The sequence below is a fragment of the Panthera onca genome, chromosome A1, assembly GCF_046562875.1.
Source record: "Panthera onca isolate mPanOnc1 chromosome A1, mPanOnc1 haplotype 2, whole genome shotgun sequence".
In the NCBI taxonomy this organism is placed as follows: Eukaryota; Metazoa; Chordata; class Mammalia; order Carnivora; family Felidae; genus Panthera; species Panthera onca.
The window spans coordinates 75,472,224-75,486,782 of NC_138339.1; the positions used below are offsets into that span (position 1 = coordinate 75,472,224).

Sequence of the window (14,559 nt, forward strand, 5' to 3'; positions counted from 1 at the left end):
CTCTCTCTCTAAAACGTGAAGACTCACTGATGAAAACCCATTCAGTATCGAAGTAAAATAATTTCACAGTATCAGGGCCTTAAAAGTGGATACTATGGAATTGGGGTTAAAATTCAGATTATCACTCAAGACACAACCATCTGTAGCTAATTCGATATGAATAATGAGGAAAAGCCCTTTTCATCTTCTTGAGGTTCACTAGCCTTATCAGCACTTACTAGGGTGAAATTATATTGGGCTCGACAAAAATGTGTAAAGGGTTTTATTTTTTTCCATTTTTATTATCATTTTATTTGTCCACAAAGAAACTTTTATCAAGCTTTCACTCTGAACTTGTCTCCATTTGTCCATTGTTTCCTACAATAGGCGTCCATTTTTAAAAATTATTTTTAACGTTTATTTATTTTTGAGACAGAGACAGAGCACAGGTAGGGTAGAGGCAGAGAGAGAAGGAGACACAGAATCCGAAGCAGATTCCAGGCCCCAGATTGTCAGCACAGAGCCCAGTGCAGGGCTCAAACCCACAGACTGAGAGATCATCACCTGAGCCAAAGGTGGATGCTTAATCAAGATCATGACCTGAGCCCAAGTCAGATGCTCAAGAGACTGAGCCACCCAGGCGTCCCTACAATACATGTCCATTTTAAAAATAGATAAATGTTTGAAATTATTTTGTTTTTGGAAACCTACTAAGCATTAGTCAAATGTCAGTTTCTTTGATTTTTACATTCACTTTCACACACAAGATATGTCTGATTCCGATATCAGAACCTAGATATTTAAAAATACATCCCCAACCTACTTATCAGACCATTAAGCCTTCTAAATCTATTTGAGTATGTAACATATATTTACTATGTAGTAAATCTAAAAAGCTCTCAATTATAATTAGGCACACAGAGAACTACCCAAAGGCATTAGAAGTGAGACCACTCACCCTGTCAGCTCCATTCATGTTTCACTCCAGCCTAATAGCTAAATGTCACTGTTCCATGCCAAACATACCAAGGTCTTTCCTGGCATCAATGTGCCTACTTTGGAATGAGCAATATTTTAGCATCATCAGAATTAACCATCCACTAAATTCAATTTAATAAGGTGGCATCATCCTCAGTGTTTCACCTTCATGCACAATTTATTATAATTTCATACGAAAAGCTAAAAGCTCAGAAACACATATGCTATCATATTCCTGAAAAGAAAACCCTTTTCTTGAGCAGTTTTAGGCACTGGGTAGCAACTCAGACTGTAATTGGGTGTCTTCTCAGATCATCTGACAGAATTCACATTGAAAAAGAGATTAAAGACAAAATGTCAGGGTTTACCGATTGTGAGAAATCCCCGAATTCTCCTCCAGCCCTTCAGCACTGACAAGATGAGAAGCCTCAAACAGGGACTCCCAGGGCCTTTCTGAAAGCAGACATAGTCCCTGGCTCTCCTCAGGCACTCCCCGCTTACACCACAGAGCAAGGAGACACAGAGCCGCTTTATGTGATTTCAAAGGGAGACTGGAAATGCACTTAATCTGCATGGACGTCTTTTCTTAACTTTTATTTTTTATTACTTTCTTCTGGCTTGCAAGAAAGAAAAACAGCAGGCACATAAAAACTGAGAAAGAAAAGAAGCAAACTGTAAGTAGGGACTGTCAAGTAAAATCTAATATTAGAAACATTAACAAGGGTGTAACATCATTTTGTTGGCCTCTTGGTAAAATGGTGCATCTGAGGTTATTTTAAATTCAGGATAAAGGCTATCTTGAGACTTCATGGGAAGGTCTTAGTTAGATGTAGGTGATACAGATACAAAGCTCCATGGTTAAAAAAACAAGAACTTTAAGGTTGGGGCAAAGAAACTAAATCCTCGCCATGCTGACCTAATTCATTAGGTCAGTCACTTGCTACCAACTAAATATGCCAGCTGTGTGCTCATCTCATAAAAGGGCTAGGTTTCCACGAGAAAAGCTGAAGCCAACCACAAGAGTGCTATTTTCTCAACAGTACCAGTGTGCAAACAGGTAAGTACAGTGAGCAAAGGCAGCAGGCACCCAATCAAGCCAGAGGCTCCCGGCAGTGTTGACTCGCTGTTGTGGTCCCCTGCCTGGACTGGCACATTGAACAATAACTCAAATCCATCACAAGATCACTCGCCAGTCCTCCTCGGTTAAATGGGTCTTTATTTTTAGAGAACAATGGGGATTATAGGAAGCTGGAGGTCTTACATCACAGAACTATAAATAGTTGCTGTTAAATGCAGCCCTATGTTTTTGTTTTTCAATTTTAAAATGAAGTTGATACCCGGGAGGGGTTTTTCATCTCTTGGACAGTTTCTGATGTCCCAGTGATGTCATCTTACCTAAGTGATTAAGGACTTATTTAGTTTTTCAATCAGACAAACCACTAGCTCTCAACAGGAATTTTAATCAGAAGGATTGCTTGCTGAGTTAAGACTGTCCCCAGTGAGCAGAACATTACTGACCTTTCTTCCACAGGAAATTTAAATTTGTATCATTTGGCTGGTTAGGATTTCTGCCATTTCCCTGTGGATCAAGATTAGAGATGAACTTTCAGGTTCAGTCATACATTAAAAACGCAAACACATAAGCTGTGAAAAGCCAGAAACAGAACGATGTGTTTCCCCTGATGCAAAAGGTCACGGCTCGTTTTGCTCATTCATTCCAGCTGACCACAGGCTCCTATGCTTAACTGCCCTCATTTAGGGAACTCAAATTGGAAAATAGCCATACTTATGGGTCCTCAGCATGTTCACTGCATTAAGATTATCTGCTATATTTAACCTAGCTCTCTCATTTGTATGTTAAAGGAAAAAAATATTTCCCTTGTGACAGACGAGACCGAACAGGACATTTTTTTTTTATGTGTAAATGAGGTTATATTTATCAGAATAGCTCTGGTTTGGTCTAGAAAGTTTCTGACTAGTACCACCAAGGGAAAAGGAAAAAAAAAAAAAAAAAAAAAGGCCCAAGTAAATACTCCTTAGAGAAACCTGCTGCTCTCAAAATAAGCAATTTCAGGGCACAGACTCCGAAAACTGCTGAGTCTTCAAGTATTAATAAGTGGGTTAGGGAATCACACAGAAAACAGACCCTCTACTTCAATATGGTCAGTAGATGATCTCCTGGATTAAATGTGCAATTGTTCTTTTATTTCTTAAACGGAGTTCATAAACTGATATAATTATGAGACAGACCATCTTTAGGACCCTACATAGCTATCATTTAATGACTTCAGAAGAAGGGAAAGTTGAAAGGTCTTACTCTAGGATTATGCCAAATACGAAGCAAATTTAATAACCAAAAAAAAAAAAAAAAAGGACTCAGGACTCAAGGTTTATTATATCTTATTTAAGAGGTGATGTTGTCTGAAACTAAGGTGAGGCTAACATTTCCACCTCAACACTTAATTCTCTAAATTAATCTTCAATTTTATTTGTTTAGCTACACTATAATACCTGATTCCAAGAGGATACACAATTAATTATTACCACATAGCAGGAAATATTAGGAAAATATTTAAATCTAACCTGTTGTAACTAATATATAGGTCTAGCCTAGGAAGCAGTTTAAAACTTTCTTTTTAATGTTTTTATTTTTGAGAGACAGAGCATGAGTGGGGGAGGGGCAGAGACACAGAATCCGAAGCAGGCTCCAGGTTCTGAGCTATCAGCACAGAGCCTGAATGTGGGGCTCGAACTCACAAACCATAAGATCTAAACTCTAATGCTCAACACACTAAGCCACCCAGGCACCCCTAGGCTTGGAAGTAGTTTAGGAATGCTTTTTAAATGCTTATCTATGGGCATCTGAGTGGCTCAGTTGGTTATGCTTCTGACTCTTGATTTCAGCTCAGGTCATGATTTCACAGTTCAGTTTGTGAACTCAAAGCCCTGTATCAGCACAGAGCTTACTTGGGATCCTCTGTCTCCTTTTCTCTCTGACTCTCCCCCACTTTGTGTGCGTATGTGCACGCACACACACACAGACACACACACCCATACTCTCTTCTCTCTCTCAAAAATAAACATTAAAAAAAATGAGCCTGGGTGTCTCAGTCAGTTGAGCGATCGACTTCGGCTCAGGTCATGATCTCATGTTTCATGGGTTCAAGCCCCACATCGGGCTCTCTGCTGACAGCTCAGAGCCTGGAGCCTGTTTTGGATTCTGTGTCTCCCTCTTTCTCTGTCCCCCTCCCCCCAACTCACTCTCTGTCTCTCTCAAAAATAAATAAAAAACATTATTAAAACATTTTTTTAATTAAAAAAGTTTATTATAAATTAGGTAATTCTATTAATTTTACCATCTATTTAAAAGATGCTTTGTAGTTTAGTCATGAAAGGGCTAGGTTTTTTTTGTTTGCTGTTTGTTCTTAAATTTAAATCAGTGGGCTAGAGAATGTTTTATCTTGGTAGGCAGGTTTGATTATGCATTGTTTTTATGAATTGCCTTCACAATGAAAATGAGTTGCACAAATGAGAGAGGAAAATCATTTCAGATTTCAGCTTGTTGTGAATGCACAATTGCTTGATACTCTTCTTGGGAAAATCAATTCAGATTTGACATCGGCCATATCACTTCTCTTGCACGATACCAAATATCAAAGATACCTTGAGAGAACAGCTCGCTCGTCATAGCAGAAGAATATGCCCAAGATTGTTTAAACTGAGTTTTCATGGTCTATGAAATGCCATGACATTATTTTAATGGTTAAAAAATGAAAAGTCAATAAAAATGAGTGATGCAAACATCCTTAATTATATGCCAAAGGTGAGTAGATGTCAGTTTCTTTATCATAAGCTGGAAAAAAAAAATGAGTTAACTATTACACCAGACACTGTGCTAAGCAAAGGCATGTTAACTTAGCTCACATCCTCCACAATAAATTTAAAAAACTGAGTTTCGAATTCAGTAGCTCAAGGTCATACAGCTAAAAGCCTCCGTGGCAGGGTTCATGCCCAGAATTCAAATCCAGGTTTTGTCCAATTTTAAGGCCCATGTTTTTTCCATCTCATATTCTGCTGCTTGGTTTCAGATTGACCTGGCAGTCAGACCTCCAGTCCTGCCGCTTTCAATTCGATGACCGACCCCAGCAGTGCTGAATAGCTAAAAGCTGCAGAACAAAGGTAGCTGCTTCCTTAAACTCACCTTGCTCTGTTCTCCCACCGCCCTACCCTGGGAATTCTGGGTAGGACACTCCTGGTCCCTCTCCAAGTGATTATAAGAAGTGCCCGAGCTAAACAGTGCATGCAAAGAGATTTTAAAGTCATTCCGGCATAATTATCCTAATCAACAAAAACCAAGTGCAGCTCAATTAAACTTTTGAGAAAAAAAGATTGTGTGGGAGTTAAATTAAAGCATAAGGTCAGGCTTTTATAAGGTGCTCCAGATTCTATCACCTTGCTCTAATTCTTGCATATTTCAGCAGTCAGGTTTTTTGTGACTTCACAGAAATAACGAGTCATTTTAAAAATCCTGAGATGGTTACAAAAGTACTTTTAACACACACTGTGCATCCACATATAGCCCATAGCACTGAGAACATTGGGATAAACTTGGAAGTCTGCAATTGCAAAGTTATTTTTATATCTAAAGCAGGTGAACACTTTAAAAAAAAAAAAAGAAGAAGAAGAGGTGAGTGTTACTGAACCAACTTAGGTTTCTCAGTTTCCATACAGTTTGCATTGCTCCTTTCATTTCTGGCACTATCAGTGTCATAAGGGTTTGAACAAATCTAGAGCAATTATCTGGAAACCCTCACACATAGAACAACTTCATCATACTGAGGCCTTTTATTCACATATTTCTTCAAACATTAAGTGAAGTTACTTACTTGAAAAGATTCTTCATCGCCTTTTAGAACGGTAATTTCACAGTTTCTTGAATAGTACAACAGTGATAGCAAATAACTATTATCAAATTGTCAAACGATGATATGTCATGATAACCCAACTGCATGAAACCTTTGGTTATATGTACACAAAACAAAGAGCATGCTATCTGTAGTTTCAGAGAAACTCATAGGCTTTCTGAACATTAACTATTATCCTTAAAAGCCACCTACTACCTAATTTGGTTTAGTGTCAAAGCACTATGTGCACATAGTAGGTTCTCAATTTTTAATCTGAATAAGGCTAAGCACTTAAAACAATTTTTTTAATGTTTATTTATTTTTGAGAGAGAGACAGAGCATGAGCAGGGGAGGGGCAGAAAGAGGGAGACACAGAATCGGAAGCAGGCTCCAGGCTCTGAGCTGTCAGCACAGAGCCCGACACGGAGCTTGAACCCAGGAGCTGCAAGATCATGACCTGAGCCAAACTCGGATGCTTAACTGACTGAGCCATCCAGGTGCCCCAAGCGCCCATGCACTCAACCCAGGAAATTGTCAGAGCGGGGGTGGGGGTGGGAGAGAGTATACACACACACACACACACACACACACACACACACACACACTCTGTAACAGTGACTAATTTCAAAACAAAACACTGATAGAATGAGTATGAGGCATACCATGTATCAGGCAGGCCTTCAGAAAGGGCAATAAGACCCCCCAGGTACAGAATGCAAGTCTGTGAATGGGGAGTCATTCATTAAACAGCCCACATAAAGATGCTTGTTAGTATACATTTTTATGGAGCAACCAACTGCACACAGGGCTATTATAAACATTGATTATGTACCACAATTTGCAGGAATGGAAGACTACTTTAAAAAGCCTTCAGGTACAAAATGTTTTGAGAATTTCTGTAATTTCAAAAAGGTCCAATAACACACTCACCCTCCTCCACCCCAATTTTCCATTGCTTCAGATGTTTTTATTAAAACTAGCAGCTACAGAGATATTGTGAATGCAGATTTCAGCCAAACAGGCTCTTTTGCTTTTCCATTTTCATCCAAATAAAATTTGATTTTTAAGGTTTTTGTCAGTATGTCCATCTTTCAGATATATCACAAAATCTTAGAGAAGAATTAATATAATTTGAGGCTTTGTTACAAAATGAAGAATCTACAGTTGTGCATTAAAAAATGTGTTTTTACTTCAGAAGCTATGAAAAAGTAAGCTGCACCAGTCATAAGAGATTTTTGGAAAACAGATCAAAGGATGGCTAATATATTTTTATATGAAAAAAGACGACAAACTAAATTCTCAGCGGTTCTTGTCAAAGTCAGTTTGCAGTGGCTAGACAACAAATAAGGGCATTGTTAGCAACTCAGGAAAACTCCTGCAGAAATAATTGAAAATTTCCCCTCTGGGTGCTCAATTTACCCTAGGCAAAACAAAAACAACCCTTAAACCAAAAATACACACTAGAAACTAGACCAGGCATTGAGATGATGGCCAAACAAATCTAACAAAGAGATGTAAACGTGCAGGTTATGGTACATGTAAATATTTTCCTCTCCATAAGGAGAGAAAGGAAATGATGAAAATGGATCTCTATTCTTATTAAGTACAAGTAACAGGTATGCCCTACAGGAAGTTAGCTGTAACTAACTGTAGCAAAGTTAACTACAGCAAATAATTGGTGGGGAAGGACTATGTTATGTTGCATAGTTTGATGGGAGCCATGAGAGCCAGCTGGTCCTAAAGATGGAAAGAACAATATGTGGGTTATGGGCAGGTGGGTCTTTGGACCACACCCAACCCGATACTTCATACTCACTGCTTGAGCACCAGCCGCCTGTGCTAGAGAGGGTGGGGTTAACTCCAGCTCTTAGTTGTGGCAGAATCAGGGGAGTGAGGAAGAAGCCAGTTTCTAAACGCTTTCTGTCATTGTTATTTACCCCTTCATTGCCAAAGATTCTGGCAACAAAATGTATCACAACAGTCTCTGGTTTTACTTTTTTTTTTCTTTTTAACCAGGATAGGAGAGTAACCATATGCACAATTTACCTGTCAGTGCAAGAGAAATTGACCTCTGGGAAGATATATTTTGTATGGGAGTCATGGGCCAGAAAATGTGATCAGGAATTCTGCTAATCTTCTGAAAAAAAAGAAAAAGATAAAAAAGTCTTCAAATGATCAGAGATGGCTACCTGGAAGAACTTTGGGTAAGCAGCAGAAAGTTCTGAAGGGTAAGGCAGTATCGTGCCTTTAAAACACATGACTAAAACCCATGACCAAAACACGACCTCACTTGAGGCACAAAAAATGGATTCTGCAAATGGGATATTCAGCAAATGTTTCACCGCATGGTTCAGGAGTCCCTAACCAAAACTATAATGTGTGCACAGGAAAAGGTTCACAATAGAAACTTCAGAAACCTATTGAGACAGATGGGTTCCATTCTGGTGTCTTTTATTTCCCAAATTGTATTAATTCCTCAAATTAGGAACTAAAAAGCAAATCCAAAAAACTTGAAAAACACTGCACTGGGTAGAAAATTACTAGCAAACAGATATAGAATAAGAATCAAATAAAACTGCCCATACATTTTTTTAAATGGTCCTTATTTTTTTATCTTGCTAAATCTCAAACCCATGTTCAAACATTTAATGTGATAAAATTCTAAGAAATTGGACTTGACAAGAATCTGCATGTTATAATGGACGTGGCCACTTAGATCAGTGATTTCCAAACGCTTATGGTCATAAGTTAAAAAAAAATTTAAAAAACTGAGTTGATATCTTATATAAATAGACATTTATATAATTTATGCATTTACTACTATACTGGCACACTATGTAAATGATATATACAACAAATACAATTTTTTATTTTAGAGAGAGAGAGCATCAGTAGGGGAGAGGGGCAGAGGGAATGGGAGAGATAGAATCCCAAGCAGGCTCCATGCTCAGTGTGGAACCCATTATGGGTCTCAATCCCATGACCTCGGGATCATGACCTAAGCCGAAATCAAGAGCCGGATGCTCAAACGACTGACCCACCCAGGCGCCCCAACAAAAAAAGACTTTTAAAGGAGAAGATAAATAATATTTTTAAAGCAGCTCTAATATTTTCTTCCCACACGCAAGTGCATGATCTTTGCCTAACTTGGAATGTCGATAGCCCACTTCAGAAAACACTAGTTCGCTGAGTGTGAGTGGCAACATATAGTTACCCGTAGCTCACAATTTGAGATTTTATAATATTTTATTCAAAATACGTCAATTTTAAATGTCGTGCTTTTATTTTACTGTCTAGAACCTTAAGAAATTGTTTTTAAGTTTATTTATTTATTTTGAGAGAGAGCGTGCAAGCAGGGTAGGGGCAGAGAGAGGGAGAGAGAATCCCAAGCAGGCACTATTCTGTCAGTGCAGAGCCTGATACAGGGCTGAATCTCATAAACTGTGAGATCATGTCCTGAGCCCAAATCAAAAGCTGGATGCTTAACCAACTAAGCCACCCAAATCCTCCTGTGTAGAACCTTCCTAAAGCAGTTGTGGGGTAAATTAAGACAGCAATTCAGATGTTGCAAAGATGGTTTTTATTTGGTTGCACTTTATTCAGCAATTACTATGTGAGAGACATTTTATATTATATGAATTACGTCCAATTCTCCCAAGAACTATAAAGTAGAAATTATTACACCTATTTTATAAAAAAAAATGAAACTAAGTGTCATGATCAACTGTATCCTATAAATAAGTGGTAGAGCCAGGGTGGGTATCTTTAAAACCACAGAATCAAAATGATGCAACTATAGGACATTATGTGAAGGGCCAGCATTTTAGCTCTTTCAATATTTTATTTACAGCTGGTTCCTTAAGGCCGAGAGGGGAACTTAGAAACAAATGATTGGCTATTAAAAATTGCCTTGGTTTTAAAAAACAACAGCCCTCAGACATTTCCACGTGCTCCTCTCCCCTTCTCCAGCAAACAGCCCTTTTAAGTCCTAGAAAGAGGTCTGCAGGCCTGAGTTCTGAAAGTGGTTACAGCAGTCAAAATCATTCGGCCCAGGGTAGGGTTCCACTCGTCTGAAACCTCTGAGCCTAACCAGCACTGTTTTCCCAAACAAGGTCCTCCCGTAGGCTTTAAAAAGAACTTGTGAAGGGTGAGTTTTGGAGCTGGCAGTGTTCGTGTTCTGTTCTGCACTGAGGAAGGGCAAGAGCAGTGGATGCACGAAAAGCCAGCTTCCCTCCCCACCCTTCTCACCAGCCTGACTCTGTAGCAGGAGCATCTTGGACTTTCCCTCAGGGCCCAGTGTTTCCAGCTACACTCCCAAATAGAGTCTGAAACTGGCTTCTTCATACCCCAAAACTTACTCCTCTTCCAGATGCATATACAACGAAAATCTGAAAACTCTGGACCGACAGAGACACACAAAAGATGGGGTCAGAGAGGCTGGGGTAGTTACGTGAAGGTAAAAAGTGGTTGGATTAGGAGAAATGCTGATTGAAATATTCTGTTTGGCGGTTTAAGTACCATGACTTGAAATTTCACTGCTGAACTCGTGAACGGAAAACATGAGTCAAATACAGTAGTGACTGAATATGATTTCCTTTCTTGGACATTTTTAGATACATGGCATGCTTCTGTCCAGGTTGGTTTAGATAGTAGAAAAAGTAGAATGGGGGGATCCTGCGTGGCTCAGTCGGTTAAGTACCCAACTCTTGGTTTCAGCTCACCTCACAATCTCATGGTTTGGGGGTTCGAGCCCCACATAGGGCTATGTGGTGACAGAATGGAGCCTGCTTGGGATCCTCTCTCTCTCTCTCTCTCTCCCCCTGTCTCTCTGCCCCTCCCCCATTCTCTCTCTCTCAAAATAAATAAACTTGAAAAAAAGAAAAGTAGAATGGATGAATCTGGAGGCCTTCTCCAGTTTTATACTCCCACACAGGCATTCTCCCCACTAGCAAACCCCTCTTCATGATTAGTATCCTCTTCATGGTTGGCACCCGAGCAGGGCTTCCATGTGAAGCTTTCCCCACACTTAACGTGGAATTAGGAACTTTCTCCTCTGCGCACTTCAAAAGATCTTAAACTTATGTTTATTAAGAAAGAGGTTTGCACCTTCTTTCTCTCTCTCTCTCAAAAATAAAAATAAAAAATAAACATTAACAATTGTTTTTAATTTAAAAAACAAGTTACAATTTAATGAAAATCTGGGGGCCCCTGGGTGGCTCAATTGGTTAAGGGCTCAGGTCACGATCCCATGGTTCAGAGGTTCAAGCCTCATGTCGGGCTCTGTGCTGACAGCTCAGCACCTGGAGCCTGCTTCTGATTCTGTGTCTCCCTCTCTCTGCCCCTCCCCCGATCTCTCTCTCTCAAAAATAAATAAATATTTTTTAAAAATTTTTTAAATAATAAAAAATAAAATCTGAAAAAAAAAATCCCCCTCTATTTCACTTTGAGGGCTTCATCAAGCAAATATTTAAAAAATGAATTTCAGGGTGGGGTATAGTTAGGCAATGTTACACCAAATGTAGTGTATGTCCTTTTCCCAACAAAGAGTCCATCTGTCAGGTTTAGTATCTTTCTGAACTACCAGTGAGTTACTTTATGTGGCCTACCACAGAATATTCAATCTTAGAAATAACCTAACTTAAAATTTTCCTTTTGAGGCACCTGGTTGGCTCAGGAGGTTGAGCATCCAACTTGGGCTCAGATCATGATCATGAGTTCGTGGGTTCTAGCCCCTCATGGGGTCGGTGTTCAGAGCTGAAAGCCTGGAGCCTGCTTCCGATTCAGTGTCTCCCTTTTTCTCTGTCCCTCTCCCGCCTTGTGCTCGCTTGCGCTCTAACAAACAAAAAAAAAATTTCCTTTTAAATTTAGTAACTTATTATAGAAGCATGACACCAAATCTGTATGTGAAACATTGAGAATAACGAAACTCAAATCTTGTAAATATTAGAAAGTAAAATACAGAAATCTACCAAGAAACGCAGGGTCCTAGTTAACTGTATTAAAAGGTGATCTATATGAGGAAACTCCTTGTGCAAAACACTTCTGATATAGTTCAATATCTTATATAAATTATGCCAAGAATACACATCTTTATTTTTAATGTTTTTTTATTCTGAAATAGAGTGAGCGTGTGTGAGCAGGGAAGGAGCAGAAAGAGAATCTCAAGCAGGCTCTGTGCTGCCAGCACAGAGCTGGATGCAATGTGGGAGCTCAATCTCACAAACCCTGACTGAGATCATGATCTGAAACAAAATCAAGAGCCAGATGCCTAACCGCCTGAGCCACCCAGGCGCCCCAAGAATATACATTTTTACATGTACTTCTGACCCTAAATAAAGCAAACCTTCTATCAATCCCCAGCCCACCTATGCCAGGATGCAGGGCAGTGCAAGAGAAAACAAATCACTAAAATATCCATTTATTTATTCCCTCACAGCTCTCACCTTCCCTTATTCCCAATTCCACTATTTCCGTTAACTATCCTCTGCCTTACCTCTTCTCCTCTGGGACGCAGGTCAGTAACCAAGGAGAAAGGTAGAGATAACCAAGTGAACACTGTTGCCATGCCCTGATCCTTCTTAGATTCAATTATTTTGTTAAGTTTTTGCTTTCCCCAAACTTCCCTCTGAAGACTTTTTCTTTTTCTCTTTTTTCACCTTCCACACAGATCAGCAATGAAGTGTGCATATCCAAAATAAATTGGCCAGGCTACTGAATGGGAACAAGATAGTTCTTTCTCAGATTTCAGTCCCATAGGATTTCAGCTCCTCTTTCTTCAATTGCTATTTATTCAACACAACACTTACTTGGCATGCATCTTAGGCTACCTTACTTACCCTTCTCCTCTCCCAGTAAGAGTCAGGTCCTTGAAGGTGAAAGCTATCTTAAGCCTTTTTGTAACCAGAGCGCCAGCATATGTTCAGTGGGCACCCTGTGGGTGATGGTAACAGGGATGGGCCGTTCTCCTGTGGTCTCTGGTGAGGAGACAGGCCCTGGAACAGCCTCCTACTCAAAAACATTCAGACCATTTACCAGTTCACAGTATAACCTATTATAGGGGGTGTGGGGGTGTGAGGGTGTGGTGAAGAAACAGGTTTTATCTCCTGTGTAATGCTGATCAATACAGGAGCAGCTGCCTAAAGCGCTGGGTTAGGAAAGATAACGAGGCCACCTCTGGACTGAGTGAGAGACTGCACTAATGGATTAGTGATGTCTGCCATATGCACTGGTGAGGAGCATGGTGACATGGATGCTCAGCATTTGCCATCCTAGCTCTAAGCACTTAGCCAAAATCTCAATTTCAGTAAGTTCAACAACTTCTTACTGCTTAAGTTCCTTTCCTAACTGAAGCTTTAGGCCAGGGATAGAGAATTCAAAAGTCTTCCAGATATATATTGCTATGTATCCTTTTATATAAAAGTTTGGTAAAGAATACTCTTCCTGGTGAATCAGACTGAAAGGTCAACATGACGGACCCAGTGTTCCCTTGTCTTGCCCATAGCTTTTCCACTGAAAAGCAAAAGCATCAAAGCTCTTAGTTCCAGAAGCGACACCAGCCAGGATCACTTAAGGACTCCACTGACGGTGCAGCTACTCTCTTTCATTCTAGTAGATGCTGCATCTTTCCGTTTAAAGAACTCTATTCGCTTCATCCTGTGCTTTCCCATAAATCTGTACATCAAAGACAACCCCAAGATCAGGGGTAACAACATTAAGAGATTTGGTTTCCGACTTTTCCTCTGAAATCATTTGATAAAACCTTGCACAAAGTCTTTTCACAATGGCTGAGAATATAAATTCAACATCTCCCCCAACAGGAGCAAAAAAACGTCCTAGGGGCTCAGCAAACTCAAAATAACATATCAAACCCCATTATTCTTTGGATTTGTTCCTGGGAGTGCTCCCCTCAGCCAGAAAAATCCTTAATTTTTTTTGTAATGTAAAAGATCAAAGAATCTATTTCATAATTCTTATCTAAAGAAGCATATTACAAAAAGCAAAGCACATCAAGCAGGGACAATCTCCACTTCTAGTTTTATAATCGGATTTATTTTATTTCTAAGGCCATCTTCATCAATTTGCACTTCCCTCATCAAATTATATTGTTTAAAAAGGCAATTTTGCTTAATACGCACCGTTCCCTCTGCATTATGAGAACGTGTACCCTTGCTCTCTCCACCCCAACCCTTCCAAAGCATTTATGCCACTTTAAACTGCTTGACAGCCTCTCCTCCCACTTTCTTTGACCTAGAACAAATCACTTAGGCCAGGGTCATTTAAAAGTTCCCTTAAAATGTTTTCAACGGTTGTAACAAAATAAAAGTCTTTCCAAGATAAGAGTATGTTAGAATGAGAAAATAAGTAAAAATCCATTGCTTTTCTCAAGAGTTGAAGAAACATTCTTTGTTCAGTTAAAGGCCAATTTGCTTTTGTAAGTTAACTTACAATCTTATAAAAGCTTCCCAAATCCCAAATATTAGAATCACTTAAATAATTATGTTAGGGAAGGAAAAAGACACACACACGGGCATTACATAAGGAGCAATAGCCTGGAACAGTAGCCTAGCTGAGCCGGAGTCTGGAAGATCTGGGGGTTCTGAACCAGTTTACATTTTAATCCACCCCCAAAAGTCTTTCCCTCCTTGACTGCTGACTACAGGAGCCCTGGAAACAGAGGTGCAAACGCAGCCAGGTAGAA

At 39.5% G+C, this 14,559-nt stretch overlaps 1 long non-coding RNA gene across 1 annotated transcript; it reads right to left on the reverse strand.

The window, feature by feature from the left end:
* Window positions 1-1,241: 1,241 nt before the first annotated feature.
* On the reverse strand, window positions 1,242-11,689 carry LOC132681115 (uncharacterized). The gene is made up of 4 exons (XR_009610850.2): window positions 11,523-11,689; window positions 7,908-7,998; window positions 2,476-2,536; window positions 1,242-1,608 (listed from the first exon to the last, which is right to left on the reverse strand). It is a non-coding gene; the product is annotated as an uncharacterized LOC132681115 (long non-coding RNA).
* Between the last annotated feature and the right edge of the window lie 2,870 nt (window positions 11,690-14,559).